Here is a 23,941-nt window from a genome sequence, read left to right on the forward strand (position 1 = left end):
TTGTTATAGATAGGTTAGGCTCTGTAGTAATAAATGTCAAGGAGATGAAGTAATTTATTAGTTACCTGGCTGTGGCAGTGACTGGGACGGTATTGGAAGTATTTTCATGGGGTTGATGGTGATTTTTTGATCATCTTTTGCACTAGATGTTTGGCCTAAAGAAATGAAGGTCACGTCATCTGCAAGAGAAGGCTACAAAAGGTATGATGATAGTACAATATCTCATACGGTTGCTATACCTGTTATCCAAGGTAGTTGGGCCAATTCATATTCCTTTGACCATGCCACTATCTGTACACTGAAGTCTCTTGTCTGTAGAGGTGATGCAGCTATTGTTTGCCTTTGTAGATATGAATTCCCCAAATATATGATGAAGTTCGGTGGCATATACATTACATCTGAAGTAGTTATATGGAATCCTAGTTGATGTCTCAGTGCCTGCACAATTTGTTTGGCAAGCTTTCCTGGCTGTCTTCTGTTTACAGCTGTTGGTCTTGCAATAACAGAGTACTGCCTATATGTTTCTAAATCACGAATGGAGGACGTTTGTTTAATTTTCGTGTATTTGTACTGAACTATGATAATAAGTAGAAGATGGGAACTATGATTTTGTGAGGTACTAATTCTGAGAAATACGAAGTCGTACCTTCGTTACTGCTGAGATGTCTATTATTGTTGGCAGTGTGCAATTGATTTTGGAGTCCTGCTGTGGAAGATACAGCCAAAATTATTTAGGTTTGTGATGTAATGATACGATTCTCAAATACATGTCAGCTATGGGTATGTATTACGTTAGTTTGTCAAATATTTTTGTATCGTAACTATTATAGCTTCGCAAATGTATGTACGGACAAAATATTCAGAGCATAATGTCTCTGTAAATTGCAGCCTTTTTGTTATGTAAAATAATGTAATAAAACTTCAAAACTAAATTAGTGCAAGAGAGAGGAAAAGATGGATAGAGAGAGACAGAGATATAGGAAGAAAGACGCACCTAGGGTTCCATGGATGTTTTTTGGGTGGCTAGTTGATTTGGGCCGTCTTCGTAGTTTGTATCCTGTGGTGGGCCAACATTTTGTTATGGGCCTTATTGAATCGTATTCAAAGTGCAGGGAAAATTTTTTTTTATTTTTGGAGCAATTTTTTCAGAGTAATGGGGACACACCATGCGCTTGTCTTTTAGGTGTATTAAAAAGGACTATCCAAGCTTATTTAATGGGTGTTCTTGTACATATTAAATTGATAAATAGAGACGACATCTAGAGGGTGACATGTGTGAACTATAGATAGTTGTAATTGAGTAAGTTTGGTTGGGCATACTACATAACCGTGGTGTCGTATGTCTACATTTATAGATAGGTACTCATAGAGGCATGACAGTATAGGCTGTAAAATTTACAGGCAACACGCATAGGAACCGATTTGTTACGTCATCATATACTATGTTCATTTAGGGGTACACACTAAGGATAGAAAGTAGCATCAGTTAGGGGTACAAACTAAGGGTACAAAGCAGCATGGCCTGATAACTATACACACAACAGGCCTGGAAATATGTTTGGTGTACATGAAGCGTCCTTTATTAAGGCCACAAATAGTACTACGTAATAGTTCCAGCCATTTAGTAGAGTATGCATGCGTAGGATCGTCGGTGTGCGGCAAGTCTGCGAGTGTTGGCCATGAAATGGCTATCTTGATCAGCGCCTGTTTAGATAAGGATATTGATGCAATCCATAAACATTGGACACATAGTGTTGTATGTACAGTGGGCAACTTGTTTGCTAAATCAGATATAGCTATAGGCATGGAGTATACACGCTAATGATACAGAAGTTGTATTGTTGTCACGTTTTTAAATGTAAATACAAAGTATGTTCAGGTCTGGCGACGGCAGTGTGTTTACCTATTTGGAGTCCCAGATAGGGTAGTTGCGCGAGTGGTCTGTTCCTGGGAATCTTGTACAGTTGTTCGCTTTGGCCTGTAATTTATAAATGAGTCATGTCGTATGATGTGTGTGGCCGTGTCTAAAAAGCCTAGTTTGATTATGTGTGCAGTGAAACCTTTTGTTTTTAGGGTGCAGCAACGGCTCTGGGGCGTCTTCCTCGTCCTGCTGTGTGGTCATCGGAGCCTGCAAAGAATTTTGTTCAATTATTTGCTGGCTACGATGGGAAGTCTTTGACAAGCGTAAATGTGAGCATCCAGTTGGAAATGAGTGCAGGTGAAAGTAGTAAGGCAATCTGTATCTTAGTACCTTGGGACTCTCAGTAGTTTCAGGAAATAGAGCTCGGCGGGCTGTTGCTTCCACTGCTGGCGCGCTGATGTGTTTACAAAGAACAAAATGTGTTAACATTAATCATTTTTATTGGTTAGTAAATGGAGCATCCATTATCCATTATGTGCAGGTTTGGTCATGTTTATATGACTTACTCAGTGATGAGGTTTTTAGTAGGAGTTTGATCAGTATGCGAAGCAGGTGCTGGAGTCTGTTACGTTGAATGAAATGGTACGTCATTATCACTAGTTGTTTAAAGCAACAAAGATATTGATGAACATATTGATGCAACATGTGATTGTACCTGTGTATCCGCCCCTTCGTCTGATAAACACCTCTCTCAGTATGGCTGTCCTTTCTTTGCCCTTTGGGATTCTTGATAATATGGTGCTGTATTTGGCAACATAGCCAATGACATCTGCCGAGAATTTGGGAAATATTAAGGCCACACACACACACACACACATATCTGTATGTATATAAATGTATATATATTCATGTTTCTTTTTCATTAAGTCTATTTTGTTTTATCAAGGTTTGGTTTGCGAAAAGTACCTGTGAACTTTTGGATGGGGCCTATAGCTGGAACAATGCTTTCAAATTGAGTTAGGCTATAAATATAAACCGGAAATGTGTTTGGCAGGTTCCTAGCGGGTGTCACAATAGTGAAGTCACTGAATTCCATCATAAGTTGAGCATCAAATGGCTTGTATGTTGGTTTTGCATTCATAACTTTGAATTTGCTGATATTATAGATTCCATCAACTTCAAGAAGGTGCTCTTTAGATTGTATTGCATCCTGTGGAATTTCAGCATACATGGCGTCGCCCTGAAATTTGAAGGCACACGGTTTTTTATGGAGAATATTGTAACAGATTTTAGACAGGTATGATTATTTGTTGTAAATGGATGCAACATATGCTGGTTAATAATGAAGGTAATCTGAAATGGTAGAATATTACCCTTGCATCTCCCAGTACAAGGCCTACATAAAGAGGCTGGCCATCACCCATGATCTCTTTAACTATCCATTTTTGGATGATACGAACACATATAGTTTCCTTGTGGGGTCCCTTCTGAAGTTTTCCAAGGTAGGTGGCCGGCATGGTTTGATCTATGAAAAATAACCGAAAAGATGGTAAGAATAATTGTGTACAACAATAGTGCAATGGCCATCGTGCTTAAAACCATGTACAAACCTGTTGCCAAATTAGAGCATGTGTATACATTACTGAACCGTTGCAGTACATCTTGGTAGAAAATGGTAATATGTATATAATCTGTATTTATGAACATATATATGGACTCTACTATGTTGCATCAGTGAGGTAGGCACCAATACATACATAATAGTGGTACATACAGCTATATGTATACAAAGTATATACATTGCAAATTGCTGAAACTATGATGTAGATGCCAAAGAGGCTAGCACCTCTTTGTACACAATGTTTTTAGTTTCATTTGTACAGTTGCCTTGGTTATCTTCAATAAGAATTTTAAGGCCTTGCTTACATGTGACCCGTGAGACAGCAACGTAAAGCTGTCCATGTGAGAAAACAGGTCTTTTTAGGTACACACCAACAGCTGTTAGTGTTTGGCCCTGGCTCTTGTTTATAGTCATGCCATAGCAAACCTTTATTGGGTACTGCCTTCTCTGTAAAATAAATGGCCACTTGTTGCTGTTTAACGATAGAGTAATCCGAGGTATGACAACACTCTGTCCAGAATGAGTTCCCGTCATAATTTTGGCCTCAATTATCATGTCACCTAATGAGGTAATAAGAAGTCTTGTTCCATTGCAGAGCCCATCACTCTAGTTTAGATTGCGGAGAAGGATGACAGGCACCCCTTTTTTAAGTGTTAAACCTATGTGGAGGGAAGTTATTACCATTGAGTGAGTTTAAAAACTCAACTGGATACAATAGATCATAGGCTTCATGAGGTCCTGTCGATTTTGCGATGTTATCAGCACTTAGATATTCTTTAGCATCGCCAGGCAGCAAAGAGACAACATGGTCATTCACTAAGTCAGCTAACTCATTTGTTGGAGTTAAAATAGCCCTCTCACCAAGATAAGCGCAATTATATCGGTTTACCTGTAGGTCACCATATATGGCATTAACTATGCAGGACAATTTATCATTTTCAGTCATCAGCAGCAAATCATTGGGCACCTTAATCAATGTAGGTTTGCTGTCACCTTCTTTGGCTATAGCTGGTATGTTTCCCTCACCAATTGCTAGCACCCATTTGCTAAATTATTCCAGTTCCTTTTTCTGTATTGGATTGGTTACTGAACGGGTTAGCCGCATGTTCTCTGACAAGGTCAGTACATGTATATATGACCAAAGCCTAGAGTTAATTATTGCCGAACTCACTGTCTGTGACCTGGTACCTCCTTCAACTACTGGTAGTATCTGGCGTAGATCACTGCCCAAGACAACAACTTTTCCACCAAATGGAATGGTAGATGCATTTGGATTGGTTGCTGCCTGGATGTCACGGAATGTTCTATCAAGTGCTTCAAAGGTCTTTTTGTCAGTCATTAGTGCTTCATCCCAAATCACAAGAGAAGTTTCACGTATCAGTTCAGCTAGCATTGTTCCTCTTCTTATGTCACAGACAGATGAATCATCAAGATTACAAGGAATGTTAAATCTAGAATGCGCCGTTCGACCACCGGGCAATAGGAGGGCGGCAACACCAGAGGACGCAACAGTAAGGACAATTTTCTGTTGTCCTCTTAGATAGGAAACAATGCAGTTCCATAGATAAGTTTTCCCAGTTCCACCATAGCCGGAGACAAAGAAGAACCCTGACTCATCACTGAGTACCCTACTAACCACAACATGGAAAGCCTGTGTTTGGCCGTAATTTAAAGATGCAGTTGGATCAGCCATGTCAAACGTAGGATTGACTGTATAGGATAGCTGCTCTTCAATGAGGCGGTTAGTGGAAATGGAATATGGAATCTGTGTTGGTTGGGGCAAGTTTAAGTCACGAATGTTATGGCCAGTTTGTCCAAACAATGAACTAAGTTCTTGTAAGAGAAAATTTCTTGCCTCTGTGTCTCCCATCTTATAATTAGGGTCACGTATGATATCTCTAAATTGATATTGAATATCATCAGTCAAGAGACGCCAAACTTTCTCAAAGAAAGCATTTTCATCTCCAACCTCGCAGAAAAGAATCATTGTTATAAATAGTTTCCGTAGCTGGTGTGATGTAGCCCAAGCAGCAGCCTCATCAAAAGCATTGTACCACTCATTATCATCACCCACGAGATCTGCAGGCCTCTTTAAAGGTAGGATGTTGAGTGCCATTGTGGTATCTAAGATGTTCATAGCTTGTTGCACCTTTGACTATAAGCAGGAGCATTCTAAGATAATATCGTTCTCCAGCAGAGGGATGCACATAGTGTACACGACCAATTTTATCATGTCTATGACGTCGTTCCTCCCATGATCTACTTTTCTGATCCCATTTCCATCTAGAAGGAAATTGTGGATATGTTAGGCTTCTAGCTTCAGGATGCAGCTGATTGCAAGTGAACCATTCAATCAGCATGGTTCTTTTCAAAAATTCCTCAGATACAAGCCTGTCCATTCGAGCCCTTGCACTAAAAGTGATGAAGTTTTCTTAGCTAGATGCACGGGCATTCTTTCGACTACGGGATAGTGCCTATGAATGTCATACCCAAATATCCGCCAACAGGCATCTTGCTCACAGATGTATCGACAATCTAGATATTCTTTGATCTCATTTATAGTACCGGTGTCACTGTCATATGGAGTAGCCTCGGCTTTTCTCACTCTCTCAAGATATGCTTTGCTGCAATCGGCACCTTTTGTAACATATTTAAAAAGGTACTTAATAAATGTTGTCTTGTTACACCACTCTACATTTATATGGGCTTGATACTTCTTCAGTAGATTGATGTTGTACGGTACTACCCACCTGTTGTCCATCTTGTGGCCACCTTTTTCAATGTACAATGTGTTTTCGCGACGTTTATAAATTGCAAAGCCATCAGAATTGACTGAAGTCTCAGGCTGATATGACTTGGGAAAATGTTTTGCACATCTTCTATCCTTCATACATGGGCAAACAGGATTGTAATTTCCACATGGGCCATGCATCATGTGCTCAGCAACAAGAGCGTAAGCCAATGGATCGTTTTTTGGATCAGGAATCTCGGCAACAACAAAGGAGTCAATCATGGCAGGAGTAGGCTCTGACATATCTATGGTGGTCCATAGGATGATATGTGCATGTGGGAGACCACATTTTTGGAACTCGACGGTGTGCAGCACTACAAATTCAGAAAGTGAGATAATAACAGTAAGGCACACAATACTTTATTTTGTGGCAAAATTGAAGGAGTTGTTGATGTTTGTAAGCGAAGCTATATGCATAGAAAAGATTGCAGAAACAATGACGGAGGAACGACTACAATCTAATTTTTGTGAGCACGTGCTTATAATAGTTAAAAGATTATATCACCTGCATTACATGGGCCAAACACAGTTCCATCTTTGATGTCATGAAGCAATTCCTCTAACTTCATGTTAAATACTCTAACAATGATATCGGCTCTATCATTTGGTTTTTGGCCCGCCTCTAGTAGACCCTCAGCAATTTTAGGCCATTTGGGATTGCATGTAAAGGTGACAAAAAAGTCAGGAGGCCCATACTCGCGGCAAATTGCAATCCCATCATGGTAGTTCTGTATCATATATCTTCTGCCGCCTATGTAAGAAGCTGGCAACACCGTCATCTTACCCATTTCAGCACCCTCAGTGCAGCCCCTACTAACAGCATCACGGATTCCCTACATACTTTCCATCTAAATATCGCCTTGGTGATTCATTATATACCATAGCCTATTTTCATCGACACAAGCTCGGGCGTCAACCTTCGCCTGGCTAGAGAGGGCACCATAGCATAGATATGGATTGGGCTGATTTCTTTTGTAGTGAAACATGTAGCAGAAATAATCCTGCATAGTAACCTTGTTATATGAATTCCTTTGTGTTTGAGCTACACCATGGTACAATACCCCAGTCTAGAAACCGGCCTCACCAAAAGGAAATAACAGCGGATATTGAAGGGCCATGAAAGCCGGATGTAAGGCTGATATTTGTTTGAGGTCACCGGCACGTGTCTGTATAATGATATCACGCTCAAATGCATCACAGGAGAAGTCACTGACAACAAGCATTGCTAAATGGTCAGTAGTTGGTAAACTGTACTTGGTAAACTGTACTGTGGTGGGTCTCCATCTCTAGGGCCAACAATTCTGATAAAAAATTCTTCTTCACTATGGTCAGCAAGCCTGTCCCTAGCCATCCTGAACCGCCTTGCAAAAGGATTATGATTGTCCAACATTGACATCAAAGAATGTACAGTGATAGGATCAAGATCTGTGTCGCGACCATCATCGCGGCTGAGAGACTGGATCCTATTTTGTACCTCATTAGTAGTGTCATAGACATAGAGCTGAATAAATTTAGGATCTCCACCATCTGGAGGCAGAAGTGATCCAATGCGGTGATGAATTTGTCCACAAATCTTGAATACTGGTGGTCCTCTACCGTCATTCATGCTACGGTCTATGTTGGCTCCCATTGACGTGAAACTGAACAGGCAATTGTATTGTCTGATATTTTTCATAAATCTACTGCTCACCGGTCCTCCATCAAATCTTGCTAAGGAGGCCAAGGGTTCTGGGCGCGGACCAAATGGAGGGATAATGACCTTGCCACCTCTGCAGCATTTGTTGTAAACAACTCTACCCGAACGTGACGAACGACCGACTCTTTCTTCGCGCCAAAAGACGGCGTGACAATTTGAGCACTCATATCCTGGAGGGCCATAGTAAGATCGTCCTAGATATGAAGCTGCAGCATTTTGTTGGGCAAAGATATCTTAGAAAGACGGATACGTATGCCGAACAATATGTTAAACAGAATTTGTGAACAAGGCATAGGATTGGATACAGGCATGGCTGATATATACCTTTAAGTGAGTCTACAAAGGCCTCATCAAACTGTCCACAACTAATATCCCTGCTCTGTTGAGGAGGCGGTCCTGCTATAGGGATAAAAGCATGATAATATGACGTTTGTGGAGAAGGTTGAAGAAGGAAGAAGCATGTGTCAAAAGACATGAGGCTAACAATAGCCGCAAGAATAAATCCAAGGCTAACTGGTCAACCAACCTGCGGATGCCAAACGACGTTGGTTCAGACGCCGTTTTCTACGCTGCCTAGAAATGGAGGCTTCAGCGACGTGTGGCACATTAGAAGCATGTGCGGCACAAGGTTCATGTACTCGCCGCTTCCTATGCTGTGTAGAGGTAGAAGGGCCAGCAAGGTCTAGTGCACTGGAGGCACCTGCGACTGTAGTAGCAGCATACACGCGAAATAAACAACCGTTGTAGCACCTAGTAAATGCAAGTATAGGACCTATGTGCCTGAGGAGACATACATCCTCTTGTGCGTTGTTGCGTCATAGGACATGTAGTGGAACCTCCAGCAGATACGGGTATAGGAGCTGGTAGATTCCATAGTAGTTTATTAATATAAATCGTAAATTAGTGCATAAACAATTTGTGTAGTAACATGTAACCTAATAGGAAGACATTATAGGTAACATAATTTTAGGGAAAGCGAGCATTACATACGTGGTTGTTGGAGGTCCATATCCACCGTGTAGCACCAACTTATAGGCGTGTAGACTAAACATGCAATGGAAAAGGGGAAATAGAAAAAAGGAAGAAGGAATTTGGGAGGCCAAAAATAATCAGCATTTATTTGGTACACAATAGCATGAACCCACAATTTTAAAAAGGTCCAAACCCGAATACCTAGTGTCCTCAGTAGGCTGGAATGATAAAACAATAAACACGAAAGAGAAAACATATGGAGAGAACAGGACTGAGGCCTCACAAATAATACTTAAGAGAAGAAATCAAACTCAGTGAAGAATCAACAAGAAGGTATGTTGTGTTGGACATTCCGAAACGTTTAAGTCAAATAACTAAGACCCAAACGACGCTAGCAGCGCCGGCATCACAAATCAGGTGGCATGTGTCCTATATCTTGTAGCAGCTGGTGAGCATGAGCAAGAACCTACGCAGTATTGTGAGTGCCATCATAGCAGTCCATAAGAAGTAACCTGGCGAGTTGTACACCTCTATTTGCAACAGGCAGCAACCATTGTGCAATGTTCCTATACAGCAGCAGACTATGGAGGCTATAATCTACGATAACAAAACCGAATAAAGTTTGCAAGGCCATAAGTGCCTGCAAAGCTGCGGCCTCAGAAGCTATAGCCAACTGCGTACCCGATGGCGCCCAGTAAAAACGGCGAGGTGAACCAAAAGTGGCTATCGATGCAGGCAGCTCCAGCTCAATGCCATACAAATGTGAGCCATCTTGGGTAATTTCATGTACTAAATATGGAAGACCATAATTGGATGAAACTGCTTGTAACATGGACATATAGGATACTCTGAATGAAAGCATTGCTGACAGTATCTGTATGCAAATTTATTTTTGAAGAAGCACCCTGCCACCCAAATTTACCTAACAAATAAGTCTACGCATAACATGAGAAAGTATTTTTGATATGATTTTTACAAAATACCCCTTGATGGACCAGGAGAGCTCAAATTTTTTTAAGAAAAAAAAACCAAAAAGCCTGAAAAATATTCCTCCCTTTGAGCCAAGGCAACTGTATTTATGCTGAAGTAGAAAAACAAGACACACATGAGCAGGAATAGAGCGTGGCACGACCAATACCAAAATACAGCAACAGATAACATAGTCAGTCCAATGAGTACACACCTGCCCAGGCAAAGAAGTATGAGGAGGCAGCGACGAAATCCCAATCAACAAAAGGAAATACGAAGGCCTGTCCTGTAATGCACAGAGCCGAATGATACAGCAGCAAAATTTAGTAAACAAGATGCATGTCAGCAGCAAAGAAATAAGGCATGGGCAACAGCAACAGCATAGACCAACCTGGCACTGAAGAAATGAGTGGTAAGCAGGAACGCCCACTTTGGGTGAGGGAGGAAGGAAATCCCTCCTCCCCTAGAACTCAGGAACGCTTAGACCCCCGGCTTGAATCCGCGCACAACGGCGACGACAGCGGAAGGTGAAGCCCACCCCCGGCTCCAATCCGCGCACAACGGCGACAACAGCGGAAGGTGAAGCCTTCGAAGGTACGAAGAACGGCAAGGGGAAGCCCTCTGGAGAAAGGCGCAAGTAAAATAGGGGAACGAAGAAGTAGAAGAGGAACAGATCTAGGTGCTGTTGACACCGTTTTTGGGCGCGTGTCTAGGATGGCAGGATAAGGTGGCAGTACGATGTTTACAAAGCGGGTTGCCGATGAGGATGGTTGCCGATGAGGGAGAAGTTGAATGTGACTAAGTCCACAGGCAGTAATATGGTGCCGATGGCTAGATAAGAATGTCTGCCGATGACTATGGCAAAGGATCTACCGATGATGCAAAGGAGGAGTCTGGAAGCTGCCGGTCGTTATGTGGAGGAGTTTCGGTTTGTCACGAGGGATAGTTTTGTTATTTCCTTAATTATTTGCATCGTTTTGTATACGGATTCCGTGTAATTTGGAATTCGAATTCTAATCGTGTCTGGTTGTAGCTCTTTGAGCAGGGTATAAATATAGACCCTAGGGCCTTGTAATAATGAATCAATCAATCAAACACACGTTTTTACTCATATTCCAGCATTTACTTTTCGACGACTTCGTCATACTTTTTCCTTTTGTTACGAGTTCTTAGGAATTCGTCGACTTAAGCTCGGCGTGTTCTCAAGTTCCGCGTGAGTACCTCTTAGCCGTGACATCCGGGCGCATCGCTGTTGTCAGGACTAAAGTATTCGAGTTATCACCTTTGCCTATAGCAAGGTCAAATCGGCTGGCACGCCTTAACGTTGGAATCGGGTATTAGCCCTTTGTGTTTGCAGATCAGTTTTGCATCAACACATCTTTTGGCACGCTCGGTGGGACCAGATTCAAGATCAAGATCAACATGTCGATCTCTGACCTCGATCAAGAGAACGTCATCCCCGTGACGGAGGCCAACCTCAAGGATGAGCAGAAGCAAGCTATTGCCCAAGCCATGGAAGAGTTCAAGCAGCAATGCCTGAGGTCTTTCAGCATAAACAGGAGCGGCGAAGTGGTCCAGAAAGATGCACTGCCGGCACCACGGCAGGTTACCTTTGACGCCAATCCTGGCAAGCTTCAAGATATGGTTGACAATGCCATCAATCGAGCGTTGATTAACCAAGCTGGTGTACTGTCTAATACGGTTTTCAATGCCGTGGCAAGAACTTTCAAGGAAGGACAAATCCCACCAGATTATGTGGGCCCCTCCCATCATCAGCCAACGGCACCAGAGGTCACGGCTCCATCGGCTGCCTTGACGAATGCAAGTGCACAATCTGCCGTCCCTTCAAGTACATCGGGGACTACTGGTGCACTATCTATGCCGATGGCAACCAACCCACAAATTTCAGTTGGGCAGCATAAACTGACAACAGATATGTTGGCATCGGCAATGTCAGGGTTGAATCTTCCTCCCAACTGGTGGGGTTACGGTATGCCTCCAGAGTTGACGCCGGGAACATCACAAATAACTGACATGAGGGGCAAAACTCCTATGACATCGGCACCTCCCAATGCGCCGGTGAACCAGAGTCCTCGGTATACCACAACTACTACTGCAAGGCCTCACACTGGAAATCCTCAAGATTCAATGTTCCAGATGCCCAACGCATCGGCAGAGTCAATGCTGATGCAACAGAGGCCTATGGCCCAGTCGGGGTATGTCAATTCAACGACGGTACCCAATTACCAATCATCGGCAGCACCTATGCCGATGAACGCTAATAATGGATGGCTTGGACAGCAAGCCTTTCCACAATCGCCCCAGCAGAGTTACCAGACTACAGGGTTCCAGCAAGGGCAGGTCTATCCCGGGTTCCAAGGTCAGGGGATTCCCAACCAGCCAATGAATTTTGGACAGCAACTCGGAGGACAGCCAATCGGTGGACAGCAGTTTGGTGGTCCGCAGATTGGAGGACAGGGGATCAATACAATGTTCCGTGCAGATCACGTCCCGAACAGACACGTGGAGGTTCGCCACCAAGTGCCAGATCCGCAGCCGCCTCATCGGCAAGATGCCGATGCATATTGGGCCGATAAGATTGCTGAAGTAATGAGGGAACAATTTGGGATAAAACCCAAAGTCAACACTTATTCTTACCGGACACCGTATCCTCCCGCGTATGATTTGATCCTGCTTCCACATCGGTACAAGGTACCGGATTTTACAAAGTTTTCCGGACAGGACGACACGTCAACCATGGAGCATGTCAACAGGTTCATTATTCAATGTGGAGAGGCTGGTAACAGGGACGAATTGAGGGTTCGTCTATTTTCATCATCATTGTCTGGATCGGCCTTTACTTGGTTCATATCGTTACCTCCCAACTCAGTAATTACTTGGGCCGATCTAGAGAAGCAATTCCACAAATACTTCTTCTCGGGGGTTCATGAGAAGAAGATCACCGACTTGGTCAAGTTGAGACAACGTAATGATGAGTCGGTTGAGGGATTTGTGCAGAGGATACGAGAGGTCAAGAATAAATGCTATAGCCTGGTTCTGGATGATCGGCAGCTAGCCGATTTGGCTTTCCAGGGTTTGTTGCCACATATCAGGGATAAGTATGCCTCTCAGGAGTTCGAAAGTTTAAGTCATTTGGTGCAGAGGATTTCTGATCAAGACATCAAGCCTTTTGAGCCTAAGAGAGCATGGAATAAGAAAGTGTCATTTGTCGATGAAGCAACAAGCTCAGATTCTGATGAAGAACCAGTAATCGGTTTGGCAGAGTGGGTAAAAAACAAGAAGCCGATGTCTTGTCCTTTTGGGCAGAAGGAACTAGAGAAGTTTGCTTTTGACACCGCTAAGGCTGATAGGATATTTGACTTTCTACTTCAGGAAGGTCAGATCAAACTGTCACCTAACCATGTGATCCCATCGGCAGAAGAGTTGAAGAGGATGAGATATTGCAAGTGGCATAATGCAACTTCCCATGACACCAACGAGTGCAAAGTATTCAAACAGCAGCTGCAATCGGCTATAGAGTCAGGGAGAATCAAGTTTGACAGTTCCAAAGCCCAGAAGCCGATGGAGATAGACCAACATCCTTTCCCGACAAACATGTTGGATGCTAAGGGGAAGGCTAAGGTCTTAACATCGGAGACAGCTGAGAAGAGTGCATCGGTAGATCCTCAGCATCAAGTTACTACTGCCGATGCAAGAAGTAAGGGCTTGGTCCAGGAAGGAACTAGCTCAGGAAGGCTTCCTCGATCTGGTATCGTCATAACTCATAGAAGGCCTCGAGAAAAATGGCAACAACGGGAAGATCGGTATCGGCGCCAGCAGGAAGATTATCGACGGGAAGAAGAAAGACGCCGACAGGAGTGGAATCGGCACAGGGATCATTGGAATTGTCCATTCTTCATCCATTGTTGGGAGGAAAATATCAAGCTTCCTACTGTCAGAGACTGCCCTGAGTGCAACGGTTATGATCGGTACGATAGGATCGATCGGCATTATCATAATGATGAACGGCGATTTAATGGGCCGATCAGAGGAAGGGTGTCAGTTCATGACCGGCTGGGGGGCAGATATAGCGGGCACGACAGACTTAGTGACCGTGTCCAGTATTTTCCCAGGAACCAAGAAGAGCTCGAGGGAATGGCTGATGCGCGGGTTCCCGATGAATTCATATTTTGCAGGGATGCTAACACGCATCGTATGGAGTCAAGGGAGAACCGACGCCCGACGGCAAGGCAAAGGCCACTTCCTCCATGGTGCCCTGGAGGATTAACCAAGACACAGAAAAGGAGATTGCAACGTGAAAGGCAAGAAGAGCTAAACAAGGGAGAGAACTCTGGGAGTCGGCAGCCGTCAGACATTAAGAGGGAAGGTCCATCGGCAGGCGTCAACATGGTCTTCATGTTGCCGATGGAGTTTCTTGCACCAGCCAGTGATGATGAGTTGGAATTTTCTGATCAGATAGCTCAGTTGGCTCTGGATCCGATGACGGCTATCTTTGCGAAACCTGCCGATGACGAGAGGCAGCATCTTAAAGCTCTGTTCCTCAAAGGAAGGGTTGATGGGCAGCCAATGACCAAGATCCTAGTTGATGGTGGAGCTGCTATTAATATTATGCCGTATGCAGTATATCGGAAGCTTGGGAAAGGGGATCAAGATTTGACCAAGACCGATATGATGCTCAAAGACTTTGAAGGAAACGTGTCTCCAGTCGAGGGGGCGATATGTGCAGAGTTGACCATCGGCAGCAAAACCTTGCCGACAACTTTTTTCATGATCAGCGGAAAAGGTGCTTACAACTTATTATTGGGAAGAGATTGGATTCATGCCAATTGTTGTATCCCATCTACAATGCATCAATGCTTGGTTCAGTGGGTAGGTGACAAGATTGAGATTGTCCCAGGAGATTCTTCTTATGTTATCGCATCGGTAGAAGCGGATACTTACGAAAGGACCAGGTGCATTTCAGGAGAAGTTTGGGAGAAAGATTTTCTCAAAGTTGCCGATTATGAGATTCCACCGATCCAAGCAGTCGGTTCTGAGGACGGTTTTTAATGGATAGATTCGCCGATGATGGAAAATTAGGCCAGGGATTCACATCGGCCGATGATTTGGTAGAAATAGATATAGGTAGTGGTGATAAGCCTAGGCCTACTTTTATTAGTGCTAAATTAGATCCTGAGAGTAAGCAACAATTGACTAGTTTGTTAAAGGAATATAAAGATTGCTTTGCTTAGGATTATACCGAGATGCCTGGTTTAGACCGATCAATTGTTGAACATCGGTTACCCATCAAGTCTGGATTTCGGCCACATCAGCAACCAGCCCGCCGATGCAATCCTAACATTCTACCTGATATTAAGGCCGAAATCACCAAACTTATTGAAGCCAAGTTTATTCGGCAGTGTCGGTATGCCGAGTGGATTTCCAATGTTGTTCCGGTTTACAAGAAGAACGGGAAGCTTCGGGTGTGCATTGATTTCAGGAATCTCAATAAAGCTACGCCGATGGATGGATACCCAATGCCTGTCGCCGATCTACTGGTTGATGCTGCGGCTGGTCATCAGGTCATCAGCTTCATGGATGGTAATGCAGGTTACAATCAAATATTCATGGCGGAGGAAGATATTCCAAAAACCGCATTCAGGTGTCCCGGTCATGTTGGGCTATTTGAATGGATAGTCATGACTTTTGGGTTGAAGAATGCTGGTGCTACTTATCAAAGGGCTATGAATTTTATATTTCATGAGTTCATCGGCAAGCTCGTAGAGATTTATATTGATGATGTGGTGGTTAAGTCTGGAGATTTCTCAAAGCATCTTGCCGATTTACAAAAAGTGTTAGAGTGCACAAGGAAGCATGGATTGAAGATGAATCCCAACAAGTGTGCATTTGGTGTATCGGCAGGGCAGTTTCTTGGTTTCATGGTACATCAGAGGGGTATTGAAATTAGTCGAAGATCCATTGATGCCATCAATAAAATAGTGGCCCCTACCAACAAAACCGAGCTCCAATCCTTGATCGGCAAGGTAAATTTTATCAGGAGATTTATATCGAATTTGTCTGGTAGGATTCGTGCTATCAGTCCTCTTCTTAAATTGAAAGCCGATCAAGAGTTTATTTGGGGAGAAGAACAGCAGTCGGCTCTGGATGAAATCAAGAAGTATCTAGTAAATCCTCCAGTTCTAGTTCCACCTCAACAAGGGAAGCCCTTCAGATTGTATTTATCTACCGATGGATCGGTTATCGGTTCAGCTTTAGTTCAAGAATTTGAAGGGAAAGAAAGGGTAATTTATTATTTGAGTAGGAGGTTGATTGATGCTGAAACCAGGTATTCGGCCATTGAGAAACTATGCTTATGCTTATATTTTTCATGTATCAAGCTGAGACATTACCTGTTATCGGCCGAATGCACTGCTGTTTGCAAAGATGACGTGGTCCGATACATGCTATCTATGCCGATTATGAGTGGTAGGATCGGTAAATGGATTTCAGCGCTGTCGGAGTTCGATTTGCGTCACGAATCGGCTAAGGCAGTCAAAGGGCAGATTATGGCCGATTTTGTGACTCAGCATTGCGGTCTAGTGGAAACCTTAGAAATTGTACCCTGGACGCTCTTCTTTGATGGATCTACCTGTGACCGGGGGGCAGGAATCGGCATTGTATTAGTTTCCCCTAAGGGGAGGAAGTATGAGTTTTCCTTGCCGATTGTTGCCACATCAACAAATAATCAGGCTGAGTATCAAGCTCTGATCAATGGATTGGAGTTGTTAAGAGAAGTTCGTGCTGATGCTGTTGAAATATTCGGGGATTCTATGTTGGTTATAAATCAATTGGCCGGAAGCTATGAATGCCGAAGTGAAGTTCTCATAACTTATTTTGAGAAAAGTATGCAACTGTTAAAGGAATTCAAGGATTTCCGATTGGAGCATGTTCCCCGATTGCATAATGAAGACGCTAATCGGTTAGCTCAGCATGCCTCGGGATATCAGCCAATGATTAATGCGACATCGGCAGTCGGTGCCGGTGATTGGAGGAAAGAAATTATTGATTATCTAAAAGATCCATCCAAAAAAGTTGAAAGACGGGTTCGATTTCAAGCAACCAAGTATGTGCTCCTTGAAAATGAATTGTATTATCGAACTATCGACGGAATTCTTCTCCGATGCTTGGGTGATGATGAAGCTAGAAGTTTGATGGGGGAAATCCATGAAGGAGTGTGTGGAGCGCATCAGTCAGCTTTTAAGATGAAGTGGATGATTCGAAGGAATGGATATTTTTGGCCAACCATACTTGAAGATTGTTTTAAATATTTCAAGGGATGTCAAGGTTGTCAAAAGTTTGGTAATATCCAGAGAGCACCCGCATCGGCTATGAATCCTATAATAAAGCCTTGGCCGTTCCGGGGATGGGCCATCGATCTGATCGGCCAGATTTATCCACCATCTAGCAAAGGGCATAAGTTCATTCTAGTTGCCACTGACTATTTCACTAAGTGGGTTGAAGCTATTCCTTTGAAGAAAGTCACATCGGCCAATATGATTGATTTTGTGAAGGAGCATATTATTTACCGATTTGGGATTCCCCAAACGATTACTACCGATCAGGGCACCATGTTCACATCGGGGGAGTTCGATGAATTCGCAATCGGTATGGGAATTAAAGTGTTGAATTCTTCTCCTTATTATGCTCAAGCCAATGGGCAGGCCGAAGCGTCTAACAAAGGAATTATCAAGCTTATTAAACGAAAGATTGAAGAAAATCCTAAGCGGTGGCATACATTATTAAATGAAGCATTGTGGTCTTATCGGATGGCTTGTCATGGATCGACCAAGGTATCACCCTATCAATTGGTGTATGGACATGATGCAGTGTTGCCTTGGGAAATTAAGGCTGGATCTAGGCGATTATCTTTTCAAGATCAATTAACTTCCGATGGTTATGCCACTTTGATGACCGATGAATTGGACGATCTAGCAGGGCATCGGTTAAAAGCTTTAATGAGTATAGAAGAAAATAAGAAGAGAGTTGCTAGATGGTATGATAAGAAAGTGAAGGCTAAAGAGTTTGCCGATGGGGATTTGGTATGGAAATTAATTTTACCAATTGGGACCAAAAGTTCGAAGTTTGGAAAGTGGTCTCCTAATTGGGAGGGTCCTTATCGGATAAGTCGATCGGTTCCTGGTAATGCCTACATTCTAGAAACCCTCGAAGGAATTGAATTTCCCAGAGCATTAAACGGCAAATATTTAAAGAAGTACTACCCCAGTATATGGGTCGATGCATAGAAGTTTAGGTGCCGATAACACTCCTATCGGCTGGATCCAAATGCTTGGGGACAAGACTTGGTGTTTCAAAAGTTTAGGCGCCGATAACAGTCCTATCGGCTAGACTAAAAGCTGAGGAAGCAGGAAAGCGCAGATACAATGCCGATGGAAACTCTATGTGTTAAGCAGCGTCTGGATTGCCGATATAGCGCGTAGCCGAATTTGGTTGGCTGCTTCTATCTCCTTGATGTCATCATCGGCAGAACCTTCTATCGGCTTCAGCTTCTTCTTCAGTTGGAGTGCTTTGCGACCATGAGCATTTCGCTCGCGCTCAAGAAGCCTGATGGTCTCTGGCAATTGGCTCTCTTCCTGTTGGGCTTGGGACAGAGCGTTCTCTACTTCCTTGAGCTCCGCCAACAGGGACTCTTTTCTTGTCGATAGATCGGATATCTTCTGCTTCAGCGCGTCTCCAGAAGATCTCAGGATACCGATGTTCTTGTGCTTCTCATCGGTCAAAAGCTTCTCTTTCCTCATTTCATCGGAGAGTTGAGTCTGAGCGGCTCTATCGGCAAGCCGCCGAGAAGCTCTTTGGTACTGCAGCTGGCGACTCTCCAGATGAGCGGCTTGGAACAGGATTTCTTCAACATCGGATGGGATTTGGCCTCTGAGGGTTCTGAACAGGGTCTTGGTAGGGTCGGAATCATCAACCAATTTGCGCTGTGTCCTGGTGAAGAAGAGCTGACAATTCTTCCAGCCTGACCCTGACCTCTGCCGATGTGATGCCGACCGTCTGAGAAGTGCTTGCTTCTTCACCTTCTTCTTCAGAGAGATCAATGGCGAAGGAGAACAGGCTATCAGGAGAATCTTGTTCCTGGGAGGGAAAGCAAAATTAGCTCATACTTAGAGAATCGGCAAATAGTGCTAACGGTAAACGGTGACTTACTTGCTTCAAGGCGATCTCTTGTCCTTGATTGAGAAGTGCTGACGGAGCTGCAGGCTGATCGGCCAAAGATGCCGATGGAGCTACAGGTTGATCGGCTGAGATTGCCGATGGAACGATATCAACTGAAAGAAGACAAAAGGAGTTATGAGGCTAGATAAGAATAAGTTCATCGGTAGCGATATTGTTAAAGTATGTTACCTGGAGGAGGGACAACGGTTGTCTGAATCGGGAGAACTGCCGATGGTATAACTGGACCCACCGGGCCAGTTGTTTGTTCGCCCGTGTCAGCTGATGTATCTTCTGTTTGAGATCCTTCCTGTTGGGGTTCTTCTATCTGTGGTGCTTCCTGCATAGGTGGGGGAGATGGTGCTTGCTGTGGCTGGGCTTCTAGAGAAGAAGGAGAAGACTCCACCGGAATTGGAGATACCGGAGGAGGAGGGGGAGTTGCTACCTTCTGGCGCTTTGTTCCAGTCTTAGCACCCGTGGTGCCCTTTCTCTTGGGTTGGCTAGACTGGGGGGCATCGGTACTCTCACACCTGGCTTTCGCCGATGCGCCGGTTTGCTGCAATAATGAACAAGAGTTTATAAGCATAAATATAGCCGATATAAAGATAGTCAGCATAAAGGAAAAGATTTGACAGATTGCCTTGAAAGCCCGCGCAAGAGTGGGAGCAGCAACCGTTGGTGATGTCTGAGTTCTTCTGGTGGTGACTTTCCTGAGGCGTACACCCCGATGCACGATGGAAGCTAGAGTGGGAGCATTGTGGCCGATTGAGGAAATCGGGCCTGATGGAAACAAGTCGATCGGCCTGCCACTCCTGCTAACCAATGGAGGAATATTGTCAACCTGCAAAAGGAATACAAGGGTAAGCTGCCGATGGGGGTAATATTGAGAAAATGAAACGTTGGTTTGAGTTACTTACAGTGTCATCGGGAACTTCGTATTCGGAGTCAATCGTGCCGCGGTATGAAAGTGTCGATCTGCAGAATAGATGCTCTTTCCATTCTGCCCACCATAACTTGTATGCCTGAGTGATAAAAGCAGCCGGAACCCATTCTGACAGATTTACATCTATATCGGCGTTTGGTGGTAGTTGGGCTGCTCGAGTCCACTCAAGAAGGTTGTTGATAGTTTCTCTGGGTTTTATCACATCGGCATAAGGAAGTGCAATCGGCAACTGGCCGAAAGCTAACTCGCGAGCTAATGCCGATGGATTGTAAAATTCGTAAGTTTGAGGGGAGGTTTTTGTGCTACCAAAGAAATTCACTGGAATGATTCTGGGAGTCACAATTGCCATCATCACCTCATTGTCCCTGTCGAGAGCTTCATCAAATGGATTGAAGGTCAGAGGGAGCATGCTATCTGGGTCATCATAAGCCAACCATGGTCGTTCGTCTCTGGTCAAACCCTCATACAGAGTCTGGAAGAATCGGCCGATCTGATCTGGATTACCCCCTGAACCAGGCAGAACTATGACAGCTTCGCCAAAGTTCAAGGGGGCGCGTGTTGCCGATTCCTCTTCACCCAATACATGGTTTTCAGCTATATCTCTTGGGAAACGCTGTGTGAACAGGTTGAAGTTAAGACGCTTGTGCAGATGCAGATTGAGCCACATGTTGACAAACCACCAGGGGCCTCCCAAGTTGCCAATGGATTGGCCGAGCAGAAGTTTCTGGGCTACTTGATGGAGAAGGTGGTAAGCAGCGCCAAGCAAGTATCGGCCGAGAGGGAATCGGCCACCGTTAGCCAGTCTTTCTGCTGCCGATAGGTAGACAGAAGTCGGTCCTGCCGATCGACCACAGAATACAAACTTGTCCAGCCACATGTTCAGAAAGGTGGTTTGTTCCTTTATGGTGACAGATCCTTTCCCACGGTACTTCTGAATGTACCCCGACCAACCGCCGATAGCGCGAGTCTCCACTTTGGCACTAGGGGCAGTATCAAAAAAGTGGGTGCTATCGGCAGAAGATATATCTAGACCAGTAAGCATGGCTACATCGGCAAGAGTAGGAGAAGCAGGGCCGTGGCCAAAGGCAAAAGCATTGAGGGTGTCTGACCAAAAGTAGGATGCAGCTATCAGTAGTGACTCGTTCCTATGCATATCGGTAATGGACAATCTAATGCATTGGGCTAGATTCCTTTCACCCCACTGAACTTCATTAGAGTTGCTGACCCTCAAGAACCAGTCTTTCCACCCTACAGTTGGGCTGGGCCAAGAGCGGAAGGTGTCCTTCCACAGATCTAAGGAAAAATTTTCGGCTCTGAAGGGGATCCTGTTGGTTTCTGCGTTGATAAGGTCAGTTGGATCTGGGTCCCCTAGAGGGCCGAGGCATTGAAGGTGTGGTTGATCGGTGGGGATGACAATTTTGTTGGACAATTCCTAGTGATTTTGGGCGTAAAAAGAAATACAAAGAGGAAAGAAAAGGAAGATGTTCAGTAAAATGAATTGCGAGTGAACAGGGATATGAAGAAAAATACAGAAGACGGGGTGGAGATTTGACCTCAGGGACGACGAACCCGACGGCCATCTTGCTGCGAAGGAAGCGTGTGAAGGCGCCGGAGTTGATGAAGAGGGGTACTTGTCGGAGACCTTAGGAGTTTTTGGTGGCGCCGCCGCTGAAAAAGTAAAGTTGGGTAGTAGAATGGTGTGATGGGGAAGGAGTACCCAAGAAGGAACTATTTATAGGACAAGATGGGCAAGGGCAAATCCGACTTATCTCTTTGCCGCGTCCGAGAAATCCGAGGGTACTCAGGTGGATATGGTAACTGTTCGCACGGTAATCCAGGGATTGTGCAGGTGATTTGACGGGAAGCGGTCATTATCTGAAGATATTTTACTGTGCGAGATCTCCTGGTCGGTCCATCGGCGATATTCTATAACGGTCATATTGCCGATGGGCGGATAGAGGGGAAGTAACCGTTTTTGCGAATATCCTGGTCAGAACATCGGCAGATCTTTGTAACGGTATTGTTGCCGATGTACGACTGAGAAAAATGCCGGTTTAGGAAGTTGGGGATTTCGAGGAATCTGCGGAGGATTAGGATCAGAGTTGTCCAGATTGAGGTTGTCGGTTACCAGATTAGGAGCATTAATTGCGGGAGGAAGCATCATTACTGCAGAGAATTTCGGAGCATTAATAGTTTTATACTCCGAAACTGGGGGCATGTGTTGACACCGTTTTTGGGCGCGTGTCTAGGATGGCAGGATAAGGTGGCAGTACGATGTTTACAAAGCGGGTTGCCGATGAGGATGGTTGCCGATGAGGGAGAAGTTGAATGTGACTAAGTCCACAGGCAGTAATATGGTGCCGATGGCTAGATAAGAAAGTCTGCCGATGACTATGGCAAAGGATCTGCCGATGATGCAAAGGAGGAGTCTGGAAGCTGCCGGTCGTTATGTGGAGGAGTTTCGGTTTGTCACGAGGGATAGTTTTGTTATTTACTTAATTATTTGCATCGTTTTGTATACGGATTCCGTGTAATTTGGAATTCGAATTCTAATCGTGTCTGGTTGTAGCTCTTTGAGCAGGGTATAAATATAGACCCTAGGGCCTTGTAATAATGAATCAATCAATCAAACACACGTTTTTACTCATATTCCAGCATTTACTTTTCGACGACTTCGTCATACTTTTTCCTTTTGTTACGAGTTCTTAGGAATTCGTCGACTTAAGCTCGGCGTGTTCTCAAGTTCCGCGTGAGTACCTCTTAGCCGTGACATCCGGGCGCATCGCTGTTGTCAGGACTAAAGTATTCGAGTTATCACCTTTGCCGATAGCAAGGTCAAATCGGCTGGCACGCCTTAACGTTTGAATCGGGTATTAGCCCTTTGTGTTTGCAGATCAGTTTTGCATCAACAGGTGCAAAGCAGAAGAGGAACAGATGTAGGTGCAAAATGTCACCTTCGGTGCAGCCAAAGCGCGAACGGATGAAGAGGCAAAGAAGTGCGAGGAGCGGAGATGGCGACGGCGGAGGCAACAAGAACGGGCACAAAACCAGGGGGAGGCAGGCGTGGAGGCGACGAGGCCAGACACAAGAGGAGAACTTTAATGAGCCGGGAGATTTGGACGGAGGCAAATGGGGTCCCTATATAACGCAGACGTCTGTACAGTGCAAGTCCAAGAAGCTGACGAATGGAGCCGTGCATTGAACTAATCAAGCTAGAAGCTGGCTGTTTCTGCTTCTAACAAATTCAGCGGCGCGTAATCTCAGCCAATAACTGCAGTGATCCAAGGGCGTAAAAATTTTTGGGAGACGTGGACATGGCTTCTAGTGCCGAAGCTGGCGCGCTCCTGATCTTCTCCTACATGTTCTTGTCGACCAAACTGCGAGGAACCTCCACCCCTTCGGGTGTGACACCAACCTTACCAAGAACAAGCAAACTGGATCAGTAATTCAGCACAGTGGGGTAAGTTGAGTTTTTTTCTTTAACACGCATTAAGCAAGACCTGATCGTGCCTATTTTTACAATGTGATCAATCACGGCAGTGATCCGGATCCAACCGAGGTGGTATTAATCCAAGCACCGTGAATCCAGTGTTTAGCGCCATCCGGTTGACCATACCCACACCCGATCCATCAAACCCGATTGCCCAATTCGACAAAATAGACAGAGAAGAAAAGGTACGGGGCGGGCAGCTGCCTACCTGGTAGTAGAGGTGGGGCCGTTCCTGGAGGCGCTTTGCGTCGGCGGATCGGGCGAAGTAGCGCTCGACGACGTCGAGGAAGCGGTCGTTGTCCGCCGCGGAGCAGCGCGGGTCCATCACCAGCAACGCCCCTGTATCCCGCAGGCTAGCGCTCACCGT

The 23,941-nt window shown here is 44.6% G+C and overlaps 2 long non-coding RNA genes across 2 annotated transcripts; both read right to left on the minus strand.

Moving 5' to 3' along the window:
- On the minus strand, positions 1,921 to 2,315 carry LOC110433789. Its single transcript, XR_002451106.1, has 3 exons — positions 2,252 to 2,315; positions 2,061 to 2,128; positions 1,921 to 1,978 (listed from the first exon to the last, which is right to left on the minus strand). It is a non-coding gene; the product is annotated as an uncharacterized LOC110433789 (long non-coding RNA).
- On the minus strand, positions 8,966 to 23,696 carry LOC110433510. Its single transcript, XR_002450960.1, has 3 exons — positions 23,039 to 23,696; positions 10,302 to 10,531; positions 8,966 to 10,196 (listed from the first exon to the last, which is right to left on the minus strand). It is a non-coding gene; the product is annotated as an uncharacterized LOC110433510 (long non-coding RNA).

This window comes from Sorghum bicolor, chromosome 3 (assembly GCF_000003195.3).
Source record: "Sorghum bicolor cultivar BTx623 chromosome 3, Sorghum_bicolor_NCBIv3, whole genome shotgun sequence".
Lineage (NCBI taxonomy): Eukaryota > Viridiplantae > Streptophyta > Magnoliopsida > Poales > Poaceae > Sorghum > Sorghum bicolor.